Below are 19,498 nucleotides of genomic sequence, written 5' to 3' on the forward strand. Positions count from 1 at the left end.
TGAGCTAGAGGCCAAAATCTACAGGTAGGCACTTTGCAAAAAACAGCTCTGTTTTCTGTCAAAAAATGTGATGTGTCCACGTTGTGTTTTGGGGCATTTCCTGTCGCGGGCACTAGGCCTACCCACACAAGTGAGGTATCATTTTTATCGGGAGACTTGTGGGAACGCTGGGTGGAAGGAAATTTGTGGCTCCTCTCAGATTCCAGAACTTTCTGTCACTGAAATGTGAGGAAAACATTTTTTTTTAGCCACGTTTTGAGGTTTGCAAAGGATTCTGGGTAACAGAACCTGGTCAGAGCCCCACAAGTCACCCCATCTTGGATTCCCCAAGGTCTCTAGTTTTGAAAAATGCACAGGTTTGGTAGGTTTCCCTATGTGCCAGCTGAGCTAGAGGCCAAAATCTACAGGTAGGCACTTTGCAAAAAACAGCTCTGTTTTCTGTCAAAAAATGTGATGTGTCCACGTTGTGTTTTGGGGCATTTCCTGTCGCGGGCGCCAAGCCTACCCACACAAGTGAGGTATCATTTTTATCGGGAGACTTGGGGAAACGCTGGGTGGAAGGAAATTTGTGGCTCCTCTCAGATTCCAGAACTTTCTGTCACTGAAACGTGAGGAAAACGTGTTTTTTAGCCACATTTTGAGGTTTGCAAAGGATTCTGGGTAACAGAACCTGATCAGAGCCCCAGAAGTCACCCCATCTTGGATTCCCCTAGGGCTCTAGTTTTAAAAAATGCACAGGTTTGGTAGGTTTCCCTATGTGCCGGCTGAGCTAGAGGCCAAAATCTACAGGTAGGCACTTTGCAAAAAACAGCTCTGTTTTCCGTCAAAAAATGTGATGTGTCCACGTTGTGTTTCGGGGCATTTCCTGTCGTGGGCGCTAGACCTACCCACACAAGTGAGGTATCATTTTTATCGGGAGACTTGGGGGAACGCTGGGTGGAAGGAAATTTGTGGCTCCTCTCAGATTCCAGAACTTTCTGTCACTGAAATGTGAGGAAAACGTGTTTTTTAGCCATGTTTTGAGGTTTGCAAATGATTCTGGGTAACAGAACCTGGTCAGAGCCCCATAAGTCACCCCATCTTGGATTCCCCTAGGTCTCTAGTTTTCAAAGATGCACAGGTTTGGTAGGTTTCCCTATGTGCCGGCTGAGCTACAGGCCAAAATCTACAGGTAGGCACTTTGCAAAAAACAGCTCTGTTTTCTGTCAAAAAATGGGATGTGTCCACGTTGTGTTTTGGGGCATCTCCTGTCGCGGGCGCTATGCCTACCCACACAAGTGAGGTACCATTTTTATCGGGAGACTTGGGGGAACGCTGGGTGGAAGTAAATTTCTGGCTCCTCTCAGATTCCAGAACTTTGTGTCACTGAAATGTGAGGAAAACGTGTTTTTTTAGCCACATTTTGAGGTTTGCAAAGGATTCTGGGTAACAGAACCTGGTCAGAGCCCCACAAGTCACCCCATCCTGGATTCCCCTAGGTCTCTAGTTTTAAAAAATGCACAGGTTTGGTAGGTTTCCCTATGTGCCGGCTGAGCTAGAGGCCAAAATCTACAGGTAGGCACTTTGCAAAAAACAGCTCTGTTTTCTGTCAAAAAATGGGATGTGTCCACGTTGTGTTTTGGGGCATTTCTTGTCGCGGGCACTAGGCCTACCCACACAAGTGAGGTATCATTTTTATCGGGAGACTTGGGGGAACGCTGGGTGGAAGGAAATTTGTGGCTCCTCTCAGATTCCAGAACTTTCTGTCACTGAAATGTGAGGAAAACTTGTTTTTTAGCCACATTTTGAGGTTTGCAAAGGATTCTGGGTAACAGAACCTGATCAGAGCCCCAGAAGTCACCCCATCTTGGATTCCCCTAGGGCTCTAGTTTTAAAAAATGCACAGGTTTGGTAGGTTTCCCTATGTGCCGGCTGAGCTAGAGGCCAAAATCTACAGGTAGGCAGTTTGCAAAAAACAGCTCTGTTTTCTGTCAAAAAATGTGATATGTCCACTTTGTGTTTTGGGGCATTTCCTGTCGCGGGCGCCAAGCCTACCCACACAAGTGAGGTATCATTTTTATCGGGAGACTTGGGGGAACGCTGGGTGGAAGGAAATTTGTGGCTCCTCTCAGATTCCAGAACTTTGTGTCACTGAAATGTGAGGAAAACGTGTTTTTTTAGTCACATTTTGAGGTTTGCAAAGGATTCTGGGTAACAGAACCTGGTCAGAGCACCACAAGTCACCCCATCTTTGATTCCCCTAGGTCTCTAGTTTTAAAAAATGCACAGGTTTGGTAGGTTTCCCTATGTGCCGGCTGAGCTAGAGGCCAAAATCTACAGGTAGGCACTTTGCAAAAAACAGCTCTGTTTTCTGTCAAAAAATGGGATGTGTCCACGTTGTGTTTTGGGGCATTTCTTGTCGCGGGCACTAGGCCTACCCACACAAGTGAGGTATCATTTTTATCGGGAGACTTGGGGGAACGCTGGGTGGAAGGAAATTTGTGGCTCCTCTCAGATTCCAGAACTTTCTGTCACTGAAATGTGAGGAAAACTTGTTTTTTTAGCCACGTTTTGAGGTTTGCACAGGATTCTGGGTAACAGAACCTGGTCAGAGCCCCAGAAGTCACCCCATCTTGGATTCCCCTAGAGCTCTAGTTTTAAAAAATGCACAGGTTTGGTAGGTTTCCCTATGTGCCGTCTGAGCTAGAGGCCAAAATCTACAGGTAGGCACTTTGCAAAAAACAGCTCTGTTTTCTGTCAAAAAATGTGATGTGTCCACATTGTGTTTTGGGGCATTTCCTGTCGCGGGTGCTAGGCCTATCCAAACAAGTGAGGTATCATTTTTATCGGGAGACTTGGGGGAACGCTGGGTGGAAGGAAATTTGTGGCTCCTCTCAGATTCCAGAACTTTCTGTCACTGAAATGTGAGGAAAACATGTTTTTTTAGCCACGTTTTGAGGTTTGCAAAGGATTCTGGGTAACAGAACCTGGTGAGAGCCCCACAAGTCACCCCATCTTGGATTCCCCTAGGTCTCTAGTTTAAAAAAATGCACAGGTTTGGTAGGTTTCCCTATGTGCTAGCTGAGCTAGAGGCCAAAATCTACAGGTAGGCACTTTGCAAAAACAGCTCTGTTTTCTGTAAAAAAATGTAATGTGTCCACGTTGTGTTTTGGGGAATTTCCTGTCACGGGCGCCAGGCCTACCCACACAAGTGAGGTATCATTTTTATCGGGAGACTTGGGGGAACGCTGGGTGGAAGGAAATTTGTGGCTCCTCTCAGATTCCAGAACTTTCTGTCACTGAAATGTGAGGAAAACGTGTTTTTTTAGCCACGTTTTGAGGTTTGCAAAGGATTCTGGGTAACAGAAACTGGTCAGAGCCCCACAAGTCACCCCATCTTGGATTCCCCTAGGTCTCTAGTTTTAAAAAATGCACAGGTTTGGTAGGTTTCCCTATGTGCCGGCTGAGCTAGAGGCCAAAATCTACAGGTAGGCACTTTGCAAAAAACAGCTCTGTTTTCTGTCAAAAAATGTGATGTGTCCACATTGTGTTTTGGGGCATTTCCTGTCGCTGGCGCTAGGCCTACCGACACAAGTGAGGTATCATTTGTATCGGGAGACTTGGGGGAAGGCTGGGTGGAAGGAAATTTGTGGCTACTCTCAGATTCCAGAACTTTCTGTCACTGAAATGTGAGGAAAACATGTTTTTTTAGCCACGTTTTGAGGTTTGCAATTGATTCTGGGTAACAGAACCTGGTCAGAGCCCCACAAGTCACCTCATCTTGGATTCCCCTAGTTCTCTAGTTTAAAAAAATGCAAAGGTTTGGTAGGTTTCCCTATGTGCCGGCTGAGCTAGAGGCCAAAATCTACAGGTAGGCACTTTGCAAAAACAGCTCTGTTTTCTGTCAAAAAATGTGATGTGTCCACGTTGTGTTTTGGGGAATTTCCTGTCGCGGGCGCCAGGCCTACCCACTCAAGTGAGGTATCATTTTTATCGGGAGACTTGGGGAAACGCTGGGTGGAAGGAAATTTGTGTCTCCTCTCAGATTCCAGAACTTTCTGTCACTGAAATGTGAGGAAAACGTGTTTTTTTAGCCACGTTTTGAGGTTTGCAAAGGATTCTGGGTAACAGAACCTGGTCAGAGCCCCACAAGTCACCCCATCTTGGATTCTCCTAGGTCTCTAGTTTTCAAAAATGTACAGGTTTGGTAGGTTTCCCTATGTGCCGGCTGAGCTAGAGGCCAAAATCTACAGGTAGGCACTTTGCAAAAAACAGCTCTGTTTTCTGTCCAAAAATGTGATGTGTCCACGTTGTGTTTTGGGGCATTTCCTGTCGCGGGCACTAGGCCTACCCACACAAGTGAGGTATCATTTTTATCGGGAGACTTGGGGGAACGCTGGGTGGAAGGAAATTTGTGGCTCCTCTCAGATTCCAGAACTTTCTGTCACTGAAATGTGAGGAAAACATTTTTTTTATACACGTTTTGAGGTTTTTAATGGATTCTGGGTAACAGTACCTGGTCAGAGCCCCACAAGTCACCCCATCTTGGATTCCCCAAGGTCTCTAGTTTTAAAAAATGCACAGGTTTGGTAGGTTTCCCTATGTGCCGGCTGAGATAGAGGCCAAAATCTACAGGTAGGCACTTTGCAAAAAACAGCTCTGTTTTCTGTCAAAAAATGTGATGTGTCCACGTTGTGTTTTGGGGCATTTCCTGTCGCGGGCGCTATGCCTACCCACACAAGTGAGGTATCATTTGTATCGGGAGACTTGGGGGAACGCTGGGTGGAAGGAAATTTGAGGCTCCTCTCAGATTCCAGAACTTTCTGTCACTGAAATGTGAGGAAAACATGTTTTTTTAGCCACATTTTGAGGTTTGCAAAGGATTCTGGGTAACAGAACCTGGTCAGAGCCCCACAAGTCACCCCATCTTGGATTCCCCTAGGTCTCTAGTTTTAAAAAATGCACAGATTTGGTAGGTTTCCCTATGTGCCGGCTGAGCTAGAGGCCAAAATCTACAGGTAGGCACTTTGCAAAAAACAGCTCTGTTTTCTGTCAAAAAATGGGATGTGTCCACGTTGTGTTTTGGGGCATTTCCTGTTGAGGGCGCTAGGCCTACCCACACAAGTGAGGTATCATTTTGTATCGGGAGACTTGGGGGAACGCTGGGTGGAAGGAAATTTGTGGCTCCTCTCAGATTCCAGAACTTTCTGTCACTGAAATGTGAGGAAAACGTGTTGTTTTAGCCACGTTTTGAGGTTTGCAAAGGATTCTGGGTAACAGACCCTGGTCAGAGCCCCACAAGGCACCCCCTCTTGGATTCCCCTAGGTCTCTAGTTTTCAAAAATGCACAGGTTTGGTAGGTTTCCCTATGTGCCGGCTGAGCTAGAGGCCAAAATCTACAGGTAGGTACTTTGCAAAAAACAGCTCTGTTTTCCGTTAAAAAATGTGATGTGTCCACATTGTGTTTTGGGGCATTTCCTGTCGTGGGCGCTAGGCCTACTCACACAAGTGAGGTATAATTTTTATCGGGAGACGTGGGGGAACCCTGGGTGGAAGGAAATTTGTGGCTCCTCTCAGATTCCAGAACTTTCTATCACTGAAATGTGAGGAAAACGTGTTTTTTTAGCCACGTTTTGAGGTTTGCAAAGGCTTCTGGGTAACAGAACCTGGTCAGACCCCACAAGTCACCCCATCTTGGATTCCCCTAGGTCTCCAGTTTTCAAAGATGCATAGGTTTGGTAGGTTTCCCTATGTGCCGTCTGAGCTAGAGGCCAAAATCTACAGGGAGGCACTTTGCAAAAAACAGCTCTGTTTTCTGTCAAAAAAATGTGATGTGTCCACATTGTGTTTTGGGGTATCTCCTGTCGCGGGCGCTAGGCCTACCCACACAAGTGAGGTATCATTTTTATCGGGAGACTTGGGGGAACGCTGGGTGGAAGGAAATGTGTGGCTCCTCTCAGATTCCAGATCTTTCTGTCACTGAAATGTGAGGAAAACATGTTTTTTTAGTCACGTTTTGAGGTTTGCAAAGGATTCTGGGTAACAGAACCTGGTGAGAGCCCCACAAGTCACCCCATCTTGGATTCCCCTAGGTCTCTAGTTTTAAAAAATGCACAGGTTTGGTAGGTTTCCCTATGTGCTAGCTGAGCTAGAGGCCAAAATCTACAGGTAGGCACTTTGCAAAAACAGCTCTGTTTTCTGTCAAAAAATGTGATGTGTCCACGTTGTGTTTTGGGGAATTTCCTGTCGCGGGCGCCAGGCCTACCCACACAAGTGAGGTATCATTTTTATCGGGAGACTTGGGGGAACGCTGGGTGAAAGGAAATTTGTGGCTCCTCTCAGATTCCAGAACTTTAGGTCACTGAAATGTGAGGAAAACGTGTTTTTTTAGCCACGTTTTGAGGTTTGCAAAGGATTCTGGGTAACAGAACCTGGTCAGAGCCCCACAAGTCACCCCATCTTGGATTCCCCTAGGTCTCTAGTTTAAAAAAATGCACAGGTTTGGTAGGTTTCCCTATGTGCCGGCTGAGCTAGAGGCCAAAATCTACAGGTAGGCACTTTGCAAAAAACAGCTCTGTTTTCTGTCAAAATATGTGATGTGTCCACGTTGTGTTTTGGGGAATTTCCTGTCGCGGGCGCCAGGCCTACCCACACAAGTGAAGTATCATTTTTATCGGGAGACTTGGGGAAACGCTGGGTGGAAGGAAATTTGTGGCTCCTCTCAGATTCCAGAACTTTCTGTCACTGAAATGTGAGGAAAACGTGTTTTTTTAGCCATGTTTTGAGGTTTGCAAAGGATTCTGGGTAACAGAACCTGATCAGAGCCCCAGAAGTCACCCCATCTTGGATTCCCCTAGGGGTCTAGTTTTAAAAAATGCACAGGTTTGGTAGGTTTCCCTATGTGCCGGCTGAGCTAGAGGCCAAAATCTACAGGTAGGCACTTTGCAAAAAACAGCTCTGTTTTCCGTCAAAAAATGTGATGTGTCCACGTTGTGTTTTGGGGCATTTCCTGTCGTGGGCGCTAGACCTACCCACACAAGTGAGGTATCATTTTTATCGGGAGACTTGGGGGAACGCTGGGTGGAAGGAAATTTGTGGCTCCTCTCAGATTCCAGAACTTTCTGTCACTGAAATGTGAGGAAAACGTGTTTTTTAGCCACGTTTTGAGGTTTGCAAAGGATTCTGGGTAACAGAACCTGGTCAGAGCCGCATAAGTCACCCCATCTTGGATTCCCCTAGGTCTCTAGTTTTCAAAGATGCACAGGTTTGGTAGGTTTCCCTATGTGCCGGCTGAGCTACAGGCCAAAATCTACAGGTAGGCACTTTGCAAAAAACAGCTCTGTTTTCTGTCAAAAAATGGGATGTGTCCACGTTGTGTTTTGGGGCATCTCCTGTCGCGGGCGCTAGGCCTACCCACACAAGTGAGGTACCATTTTTATCGGGAGACTTGGGGGAACGCTGGGTGGAAGTAAATTTGTGGCTCCTCTCAGATTCCAGAACTTTGTGTCACTGAAATGTGAGGAAAACGTGTTTTTTTAGCCACATTTTGAGGTTTGCAAAGGATTCTGGGTAACAGAACCTGGTCAGAGCCCCACAAGTCACCCCATCCTGGATTCCCCTAGGTCTCTAGTTTTAAAAAATGCACAGGTTTGGTAGGTTTCCCTATGTGCCGGCTGAGCTAGAGGCCAAAATCTACAGGTAGGCACTTTGCAAAAAACAGCTCTGTTTTCTGTCAAAAAATGGGATGTGTCCACGTTGTGTTTTGGGGCATTTCTTGTCGCGGGCACTAGGCCTACCCACACAAGTGAGGTATCATTTTTATCGGGAGACTTGGGGGAACGCTGGGTGGAAGGAAATTTGTGGCTCCTCTCAGATTCCAGAACTTTCTGTCACTGAAATGTGAGGAAAACTTGTTTTTTAGCCACATTTTGAGGTTTGCAAAGGATTCTGGGTAACAGAACCTGATCAGAGCCCCAGAAGTCACCCCATCTTGGATTCCCCTAGGGCTCTAGTTTTAAAAAATGCACAGGTTTGGTAGGTTTCCCTATGTGCCGGCTGAGCTAGAGGCCAAAATCTACAGGTAGGCAGTTTGCAAAAAACAGCTCTGTTTTCTGTCAAAAAATGTGATATGTCCACTTTGTGTTTTGGGGCATTTCCTGTCGCGGGCACCAAGCCTACCCACACAAGTGAGGTATCATTTTTATCGGGAGACTTGGGGGAACGCTGGGTGGAAGGAAATTTGTGGCTCCTCTCAGATTCCAGAACTTTGTGTCACTGAAATGTGAGGAAAACGTGTTTTTTTAGTCACATTTTGAGGTTTGCAAAGGATTCTGGGTAACAGAACCTGGTCAGAGCACCACAAGTCACCCCATCTTGGATTCCCCTAGGTCTCTAGTTTTAAAAAATGCACAGGTTTGGTAGGTTTCCCTATGTGCCGGCTGAGCTAGAGGCCAAAATCTACAGGTAGGCACTTTGCAAAAAACAGCTCTGTTTTCTGTCAAAAAATGGGATGTGTCCACGTTGTGTTTTGGGGCATTTCTTGTCGCGGGCACTAGGCCTACCCACACAAGTGAGGTATCATTTTTATCGGGAGACTTGGGGGAACGCTGGGTGGAAGGAAATTTGTGGCTCCTCTCAGATTCCAGAACTTTCTGTCACTGAAATGTGAGGAAAACTTGTTTTTTTAGCCACGTTTTGAGGTTTGCAAAGGATTCTGGGTAACAGAACCTGGTCAGAGCCCCAGAAGTCACCCCATCTTGGATTCCCGTAGGGCTCTAGTTTTAAAAAATGCACAGGTTTGGTAGGTTTCCCTATGTGCCGTCTGAGCTAGAGGCCAAAATCTACAGGTAGGCTCTTTGCAAAAAACAGCTCTGTTTTCTGTCAAAAAATGTGATGTGTCCACATTGTGTTTTGGGGCATTTCCTGTCGCGGGTGCTAGGCCTATCCAAACAAGTGAGGTATCATTTTTATCGGGAGATTTGGGGGAACGCTGGGTGGAAGGAAATTTGTGGTTCCTCTCAGATTCCAGAACTTTCTGTCACTGAAATGTGAGGAAAACATGTTTTTTTAGCCACGTTTTGAGGTTTGCAAAGGATTCTGGGTAACAGAACCTGGTGAGAGCCCCACAAGTCACCCCATCTTGGATTCCCCTAGGTCTCTAGTTTAAAAAAATGCACAGGTTTGGTAGGTTTCCCTATGTGCTAGCTGAGCTAGAGGCCAAAATCTACAGGTAGGCACTTTGCAAAAACAGCTCTGTTTTCTGTCAAAAAATGTAATGTGTCCACGTTGTGTTTTGGGGAATTTCCTGTCGCGGGCGCCAGGCCTACCCACACAAGTGAGGTATCATTTTTATCGGGAGACTTGGGGGAACGCTGGGTGAAAGGAAATTTGTGGCTCCTCTCAGATTCCAGAACTTTAGGTCACTGAAATGTGAGGAAAACGTGTTTTTTTAGCCACGTTTTGAGGTTTGCAAAGGATTCTGGGTAACAGAACCTGGTCAGAGCCCCACAAGTCACCCCATCTTGGATTCCCCTAGGTCTCTAGTTTAAAAAAATGCACAGGTTTGGTAGGTTTCCCTATGTGCCGGCTGAGCTAGAGGCCAAAATCTACAGGTAGGCACTTTGCAAAAAACAGCTCTGTTTTCTGTCAAAATATGTGATGTGTCCACGTTGTGTTTTGGGGAATTTCCTGTCGCGGGCGCCAGGCCTACCCACACAAGTGAAGTATCATTTTTATCGGGAGACTTGGGGAAACGCTGGGTGGAAGGAAATTTGTGGCTCCTCTCAGATTCCAGAACTTTCTGTCACTGAAATGTGAGGAAAACGTGTTTTTTTAGCCATGTTTTGAGGTTTGCAAAGGATTCTGGGTAACAGAACCTGATCAGAGCCCCAGAAGTCACCCCATCTTGGATTCCCCTAGGGGTCTAGTTTTAAAAAATGCACAGGTTTGGTAGGTTTCCCTATGTGCCGGCTGAGCTAGAGGCCAAAATCTACAGGTAGGCACTTTGCAAAAAACAGCTCTGTTTTCCGTCAAAAAATGTGATGTGTCCACGTTGTGTTTTGGGGCATTTCCTGTCGTGGGCGCTAGACCTACCCACACAAGTGAGGTATCATTTTTATCGGGAGACTTGGGGGAACGCTGGGTGGAAGGAAATTTGTGGCTCCTCTCAGATTCCAGAACTTTCTGTCACTGAAATGTGAGGAAAACGTGTTTTTTAGCCACGTTTTGAGGTTTGCAAAGGATTCTGGGTAACAGAACCTGGTCAGAGCCGCATAAGTCACCCCATCTTGGATTCCCCTAGGTCTCTAGGTTTCAAAGATGCACAGGTTTGGTAGGTTTCCCTATGTGCCGGCTGAGCTACAGGCCAAAATCTACAGGTAGGCACTTTGCAAAAAACAGCTCTGTTTTCTGTCAAAAAATGGGATGTGTCCACGTTGTGTTTTGGGGCATCTCCTGTCGCGGGCGCTAGGCCTACCCACACAAGTGAGGTACCATTTTTATCGGGAGACTTGGGGGAACGCTGGGTGGAAGTAAATTTGTGGCTCCTCTCAGATTCCAGAACTTTGTGTCACTGAAATGTGAGGAAAACGTGTTTTTTTAGCCACATTTTGAGGTTTGCAAAGGATTCTGGGTAACAGAACCTGGTCAGAGCCCCACAAGTCACCCCATCCTGGATTCCCCTAGGTCTCTAGTTTTAAAAAATGCACAGGTTTGGTAGGTTTCCCTATGTGCCGGCTGAGCTAGAGGCCAAAATCTACAGGTAGGCACTTTGCAAAAAACAGCTCTGTTTTCTGTCAAAAAATGGGATGTGTCCACGTTGTGTTTTGGGGCATTTCTTGTCGCGGGCACTAGGCCTACCCACACAAGTGAGGTATCATTTTTATCGGGAGACTTGGGGGAACGCTGGGTGGAAGGAAATTTGTGGCTCCTCTCAGATTCCAGAACTTTCTGTCACTGAAATGTGAGGAAAACTTGTTTTTTAGCCACATTTTGAGGTTTGCAAAGGATTCTGGGTAACAGAACCTGATCAGAGCCCCAGAAGTCACCCCATCTTGGATTCCCCTAGGGCTCTAGTTTTAAAAAATGCACAGGTTTGGTAGGTTTCCCTATGTGCCGGCTGAGCTAGAGGCCAAAATCTACAGGTAGGCAGTTTGCAAAAAACAGCTCTGTTTTCTGTCAAAAAATGTGATATGTCCACTTTGTGTTTTGGGGCATTTCCTGTCGCGGGCACCAAGCCTACCCACACAAGTGAGGTATCATTTTTATCGGGAGACTTGGGGGAACGCTGGGTGGAAGGAAATTTGTGGCTCCTCTCAGATTCCAGAACTTTGTGTCACTGAAATGTGAGGAAAACGTGTTTTTTTAGTCACATTTTGAGGTTTGCAAAGGATTCTGGGTAACAGAACCTGGTCAGAGCACCACAAGTCACCCCATCTTGGATTCCCCTAGGTCTCTAGTTTTAAAAAATGCACAGGTTTGGTAGGTTTCCCTATGTGCCGGCTGAGCTAGAGGCCAAAATCTACAGGTAGGCACTTTGCAAAAAACAGCTCTGTTTTCTGTCAAAATATGTGATGTGTCCACGTTGTGTTTTGGGGAATTTCCTGTCGCGGGCGCCAGGCCTACCCACACAAGTGAAGTATCATTTTTATCGGGAGACTTGGGGAAACGCTGGGTGGAAGGAAATTTGTGGCTCCTCTCAGATTCCAGAACTTTCTGTCACTGAAATGTGAGGAAAACGTGTTTTTTTAGCCATGTTTTGAGGTTTGCAAAGGATTCTGGGTAACAGAACCTGATCAGAGCCCCAGAAGTCACCCCATCTTGGATTCCCCTAGGGGTCTAGTTTTAAAAAATGCACAGGTTTGGTAGGTTTCCCTATGTGCCGGCTGAGCTAGAGGCCAAAATCTACAGGTAGGCACTTTGCAAAAAACAGCTCTGTTTTCCGTCAAAAAATGTGATGTGTCCACGTTGTGTTTTGGGGCATTTCCTGTCGTGGGCGCTAGACCTACCCACACAAGTGAGGGTATCATTTTTATCGGGAGACTTGGGGGAACGCTGGGTGGAAGGAAAATTTGTGGCTCCTCTCAGATTCCAGAACTTTCTGTCACTGAAATGTGAGGGAAAACGTGTTTTTTAGCCACGTTTGAGGTTTGCAAAGGATTCTGGGTAACAGAACCTGGTCAGAGCCGCATAAGTCACCCCATCTTGGATTCCCCTAGGTCTCTAGGTTTCAAAGATGCACAGGTTTGGTAGGTTTCCCTATGTGCCGGCTGAGCTACAGGCCAAAATCTACAGGTAGGCACTTTGCAAAAAACAGCTCTGTTTTCTGTCAAAAAATGGGATGTGTCCACGTTGTGTTTTGGGGCATCTCCTGTCGCGGGCGCTAGGCCTACCCACACAAGTGAGGTACCATTTTTATCGGGAGACTTGGGGGGAACGCTGGGTGGAAGTAAATTTGTGGCTCCTCTCAGATTCCAGAACTTTGTGTCACTGAAATGTGAGGGAAAACGTGTTTTTTTAGCCACATTTTGAGGTTTGCAAAGGATTCTGGGTAACAGAACCTGGTCAGAGCCCCACAAGTCACCCCATCCTGGATTCCCCTAGGTCTCTAGTTTTAAAAAATGCACAGGTTTGGTAGGTTTCCCTATGTGCCGGCTGAGCTAGAGGCCAAAATCTACAGGTAGGCACTTTGCAAAAAACAGCTCTGTTTTCTGTCAAAAAATGGGATGTGTCCACGTTGTGTTTTGGGGCATTTCTTGTCGCGGGCACTAGGCCTACCCACACAAGTGAGGTATCATTTTTATCGGGAGACTTGGGGGAACGCTGGGTGGAAGGAAATTTGTGGCTCCTCTCAGATTCCAGAACTTTCTGTCACTGAAATGTGAGGAAAACTTGTTTTTTAGCCACATTTTGAGGTTTGCAAAGGATTCTGGGTAACAGAACCTGATCAGAGCCCCAGAAGTCACCCCATCTTGGATTCCCCTAGGGCTCTAGTTTTAAAAAATGCACAGGTTTGGTAGGTTTCCCTATGTGCCGGCTGAGCTAGAGGCCAAAATCTACAGGTAGGCAGTTTGCAAAAAACAGCTCTGTTTTCTGTCAAAAAATGTGATATGTCCACTTTGTGTTTTGGGGCATTTCCTGTCGCGGGCACCAAGCCTACCCACACAAGTGAGGTATCATTTTTATCGGGAGACTTGGGGGGAACGCTGGGTGGAAGGAAATTTGTGGCTCCTCTCAGATTCCAGAACTTTGTGTCACTGAAATGTGAGGAAAACGTGTTTTTTTAGTCACATTTTGAGGTTTGCAAAGGATTCTGGGTAACAGAACCTGGTCAGAGCACCACAAGTCACCCCATCTTGGATTCCCCTAGGTCTCTAGTTTAAAAATGCACAGGTTTGGTAGGTTTCCCTATGTGCCGGCTGAGCTAGAGGCCAAAATCTACAGGTAGGCACTTTGCAAAAAACAGCTCTGTTTCTGTCAAAAAATGGGATGTGTCCACGTTGTGTTTTTGGGGCATTTCTTGTCGCGGGCACTAGGCCTACCCACACAAGTGAGGTATCATTTTTTATCGGGAGACTTGGGGAACGCTGGGTGGAAGGAAATTTGTGGCTCCTCTCAGATTCCAGAACTTTCTGTCACTGGAAATGTGAGGAAAACTTGTTTTTTTAGCCACGTTTTGAGGTTTGCAAAGGATTCTGGGTAACAGAACCTGGTCAGAGCCCCAGAAGTCACCCCATCTTGGATTCCCGTAGGGCTCTAGTTTTAAAAAATGCACAGGTTTGGTAGGTTTCCCTATGTGCCGTCTGAGCTAGAGGCCAAAATCTACAGGTAGGCTCTTTGCAAAAAACAGCTCTGTTTTCTGTCAAAAAATGTGATGTGTCCACATTGTGTTTTGGGGCATTTCCTGTCGCGGGTGCTAGGCCTATCCAAACAAGTGAGGTATCATTTTTATCGGGAGATTTGGGGGGAACGCTGGGTGGAAGGAAAATTTGTGGTTCCTCTCAGATTCCAGAACTTTCTGTCACTGAAATGTGAGGAAAACATGTTTTTTTAGCCACGTTTTGAGGTTTGCAAAGGATTCTGGGTAACAGAACCTGGTGAGAGCCCCACAAGTCACCCCATCTTGGATTCCCCTAGGTCTCTAGTTTAAAAAAATGCACAGGTTTGGTAGGTTTCCCTATGTGCTAGCTGAGCTAGAGGCCAAAATCTACAGGTAGGCACTTTGCAAAAACAGCTCTGTTTTCTGTCAAAAAATGTAATGTGTCCCACGTTGTGTTTTGGGGAATTTCCTGTCGCGGGCGCCAGGCCTACCCACACAAGTGAGGTATCATTTTTATCGGGAGACTTGGGGGAACGCTGGGTGGAAGGAAATTTGTGGCTCCTCTCAGATTCCAGAACTTTCTGTCACTGAAATGTGAGGAAAACGTGTTTTTTTAGCCACGTTTTGAGGTTTGCAAAGGATTCTGGGTAACAGAAACTGGTCAGAGCCCCACAAGTCACCCCATCTTGGATTCCCCTAGGTCTCTAGTTTTAAAAAATGCACAGGTTTGGTAGGTTTCCCTATGTGCCGGCTGAGCTAGAGGCCAAAATCTACAGGTAGGCAACTTTGCAAAAAACAGCTCTGTTTTCCGTCAAAAAATGTGATGTGTCCACGTTGTGTTTCGGGGCATTTCCTGTCGTGGGCGCTAGACCTACCCACACAAGTGAGGTATCATTTTTATCGGGAGACTTGGGGGAACGCTGGGTGGAAGGAAATTTGTGGCTCCTCTCAGATTCCAGAACTTTCTGTCACTGAAATGTGAGGAAAACGTGTTTTTTAGCCATGTTTTGAGGTTTGCAAAGGATTCTGGGTAACAGAACCTGGTCAGAGCCCCATAAGTCACCCCATCTTGGATTCCCCTAGGTCTCTAGTTTTCAAAGATGCACAGGTTTGGTAGGTTTCCCTATGTGCCGGCTGAGCTACAGGCCAAAATCTACAGGTAGGCACTTTGCAAAAAACAGCTCTGTTTTCTGTCAAAAAATGTGATGTGTCCACATTGTGTTTTGGGGCATTTCCTGTCGCTGGCGCTAGGCCTACCCACACAAGTGAGGTATCATTTGTATCGGGAGACTTGGGGGAAGGCTGGGTGGAAGGAAATTTGTGGCTCCTCTCAGATTCCAGAACTTTCTGTCACTGAAATGTGAGGAAAACTTGTTTTTTAGCCACATTTTGAGGTTTCCAAAGGATTCTGGGTAACAGAACCTGATCAGAGCCCCAGAAGTCACCCCATCTTGGATTCCCCTAGGGCTCTAGTTTTAAAAAATGCACAGGTTTGGTAGGTTTCCCTATGTGCCGGCTGAGCTAGAGGCCAAAATCTACAGGTAGGCAGTTTGCAAAAAACAGCTCTGTTTTCTGTCAAAAAATGTGATATGTCCACTTTGTGTTTTGGGGCATTTCCTGTCGCGGGCGCCAAGCCTACCCACACAAGTGAGGTATCATTTTTATCGGGAGACTTGGGGGAACGCTGGGTGGAAGGAAATTTGTGGCTCCTCTCAGATTCCAGAACTTTGTGTCACTGAAATGTGAGGAAAACGTGTTTTTTTTAGTCACATTTTGAGGTTTGCAAAGGATTCTGGGTAACAGAACCTGGTCAGAGCACCACAAGTCACCCCATCTTGGATTCCCCTAGGTCTCTAGTTTTAAAAAATGCACAGGTTTGGTAGGTTTCCCTATGTGCCGGCTGAGCTAGAGGCCAAAATCTACAGGTAGGCACTTTGCAAAAAACAGCTCTGTTTTCTGTCAAAAAATGGGATGTGTCCACGTTGTGTTTTGGGGCATTTCTTGTCGCGGGCACTAGGCCTACCCACACAAGTGAGGTATCATTTTTATCGGGAGACTTGGGGGAACGCTGGGTGGAAGGAAATTTGTGGCTCCTCTCAGATTCCAGAACTTTCTGTCACTGAAATTTGAGGAAAACTTGTTTTTTTAGCCACGTTTTGAGGTTTGCACAGGATTCTGGGTAACAGAACCTGGTCAGAGCCCCAGAAGTCACCCCATCTTGGATTCCCCTAGAGCTCTAGTTTTAAAAAATGCACAGGTTTGGTAGGTTTCCCTATGTGCCGTCTGAGCTAGAGGCCAAAATCTACAGGTAGGCACTTTGCAAAAAACAGCTCTGTTTTCTGTCAAAAAATGTGATGTGTCCACATTGTGTTTTGGGGCATTTCCTGTCGCGGGTGCTAGGCCTATCCAAACAAGTGAGGTATCATTTTTATCGGGAGACTTGGGGGAACGCTGGGTGGAAGGAAATTTGTGGCTCCTCTCAGATTCCAGAACTTTCTGTCACTGAAATGTGAGGAAAACATGTTTTTTTAGCCACGTTTTGAGGTTTGCAAAGGATTCTGGGTAACAGAACCTGGTGAGAGCCCCACAAGTCACCCCATCTTGGATTCCCCTAGGTCTCTAGTTTAAAAAAATGCACAGGTTTGGTAGGTTTCCCTATGTGCTAGCTGAGCTAGAGGCCAAAATCTACAGGTAGGCACTTTGCAAAAACAGCTCTGTTTTCTGTAAAAAAATGTAATGTGTCCACGTTGTGTTTTGGGGAATTTCCTGTCGCGGGCGCCAGGCCTACCCACACAAGTGAGGTATCATTTTTATCGGGAGACTTGGGGGAACGCTGGGTGGAAGGAAATTTGTGGCTCCTCTCAGATTCCAGAACTTTCTGTCACTGAAATGTGAGGAAAACGTGTTTTTTTAGCCACGTTTTGAGGTTTGCAAAGGATTCTGGGTAACAGAAACTGGTCAGAGCCCCACAAGTCACCCCATCTTGGATTCCCCTAGGTCTCTAGTTTTAAAAAATGCACAGGTTTGGTAGGTTTCCCTATGTGCCGGCTGAGCTAGAGGCCAAAATCTACAGGTAGGCACTTTGCAAAAAACAGCTCTGTTTTCTGTCAAAAAATGTGATGTGTCCACATTGTGTTTTGGGGCATTTTCTGTCGCTGGCGCTAGGCCTACCCACACAAGTGAGGTATCATTTGTATCGGGAGACTTGGGGGAAGGCTGGGTGGAAGGAAATTTGTGGCTCCTCTCAGATTCCAGAACTTTCTGTCACTGAAATGTGAGGAAAACATGTTTTTTTAGCCACGTTTTGAGGTTTGCAATTGATTCTGGGTAACAGAACCTGGTCAGAGCCCCACAAGTCACCTCATCTTGGATTCCCCTAGTTCTCTAGTTTTAAAAAATGCACAGGTTTAGTAGGTTTCCCTATGTGCCGGCTGAGCTAGAGGCCAAAATCTACAGGTAGGCACTTTGCAAAAACAGCTCTGTTTTCTGTCAAAAAATGTGATGTGTCCACGTTGTGTTTTGGGGAATTTCCTGTCGCGGGCGCCAGGCCTACCCACTCAAGTGAGGTATCATTTTTATCGGGAGACTTGGGGAAACGCTGGGTGGAAGGAAATTTGTGGCTCCTCTCAGATTCCAGAACTTTCTGTCACTGAAATGTGAGGAAAACGTGTTTTTTTTAGCCACGTTTTGAGGTTTGCAAAGGATTCTGGGTAACAGAACCTGGTCAGAGCCCCACAAGTCACCCCATCTTGGATTCTCCTAGGTCTCTAGTTTTCAAAAATGTACAGGTTTGGTAGGTTTCCCTATGTGCCGGCTGAGCTAGAGGCCAAAATCTACAGGTAGGCACTTTGCAAAAAACAGCTCTGTTTTCTGTCAAAAAATGTGATGTGTCCACGTTGTGTTTTGGGGCATTTTCCTGTCGCGGGCACTAGGCCTACCCAAACAAGGGAGGTATCATTTTTATCGGGAGACTTGGGGGAACGCTGGGTGGAAGGAAATTTGTGGCTCCTCTCAGATTCCAGAACTTTCTGTCACTGAAATGTGAGGAAAACATTTTTTTTATACACGTTTTGAGGTTTTAATGGATTCTGGTTAACAGAACCTGGTCAGAGCCCCACAAGTCACCCCATCTTGGATTCCCCAAGGTCTCTAGTTTTAAAAAATGCACAGGTTTGGTAGGTTTCCCTATGTGCCGGCTGAGATAGAGGCCAAAATCTACAGGTAGGCACTTTGCAAAAAACAGCTCTGTTTTCTGTAAAAAAATGTGATGTGTCCACGTTGTGTTTTGGGGCATTTCCTGTCGGCGGGCGCTATGCCTACCCACACAAGTGAGGTATCATTTGTATCGGGAGACTTGGGGGAACGCTGGGTGGAAGGAAATTTGAGGCTCCTCTCAGATTCCAGAACTTTCTGTCACTTGAAATGTGAGGAAAACTTGTTTTTTAGCCACATTTTGAGGTTTGCAAAGGATTCAGGGTAACAGAACCTGATCAGAGCCCCAGAAGTCACCCCATCTTGTATTCCCCTAGGGCTCTAGTTTTAAAAAATGCACAGGTTTGGTAGGTTTCCCTATGTGCCGGCTGAGCTAGAGGCCCAAAATCTACAGGTAGGCAGTTTGCAAAAAACAGCTCTGTTTTCTGTCAAAAAATGTGATATGTCCACTTTGTGTTTTGGGGCATTTCCTGTCGCGGGCGCCAAGCCTACCCACACAAGTGAGGTATAATTTTTATCGGGAGACTTGGGGGAACGCTGGGTGGAAGGAAATTTGTGGCTCCTCTCAGATTCCAGAACTTTGTGTCACTGAAATGTGAGGAAAACGTGTTTTTTTAGTCACATTTTGAGGTTTGCAAAGGATTCTGGGTAACAGAACCTGGTCAGAGCACCACAAGTCACCCCATCGTGGATTCCCCCTAGGTCTCTAGTTTTAAAAAATGCACAGGTTTGGTAGGTTTCCCTATGTGCCGGCTGAGCTAGAGGCCAAAATCTACAGGTAGGCACTTTGCAAAAAACAGCTCTGTTTTTCTGTCAAAAAATGGGATGTGTCCACGTTGTGTTTTGGGGCAGTTCTTGTCGCGGGCACTAGGCCTACCCACACAAGTGAGGTATCATTTTTATCGGGAGACTTGGGGGAACGCTGGGTGGAAGGAAATTTGTGGCTCCTCTCAGATTCCAGAACTTTCTGTCACTGAAATGTGAGGAAAACTTGTTTTTTTTGCCACGTTTTGAGGTTTGCAAAGGATTCTGGGTAACAGAACCTGGTCAGAGCCCCAGAAGTCACCCCATCTTGGATTCCCCTAGGGCTCTAGTTTTAAAAAATGCACAGGTTTGGTAGGTTTCCCTATGTGCCGTCTGAGCTAGAGGCCAAAATCTACAGGTAGGCTCTTTGCAAAAAACAGCTCTGTTTTCTGTCAAAAATGTGATGTGTCCACATTGTGTTTTGGGGCATTTCCTGTCGCGGGTGCTAGGCCTATCCAAACAAGTGAGGTATCATTTTTATCGGGAGACTTGGGGGAACGCTGGGTGGAAGGAAATTTGTGGCTCCTCTCAGATTCCAGAACTTTCTGTCACTGAAATGTGAGGAAAACATGTTTTTTTAGCCACGTTTTGAGGTTTGCAAAGGATTCTGGGTAACAGAACCTGGTGAGAGCCCCACAAGTCACCCCATCTTGGATTCCCCTAGGTCTCTAGTTTAAAAAAATGCAC

This window comes from Pleurodeles waltl, chromosome 1_2 (assembly GCF_031143425.1).
Source record: "Pleurodeles waltl isolate 20211129_DDA chromosome 1_2, aPleWal1.hap1.20221129, whole genome shotgun sequence".
In the NCBI taxonomy this organism is placed as follows: Eukaryota; Metazoa; Chordata; class Amphibia; order Caudata; family Salamandridae; genus Pleurodeles; species Pleurodeles waltl.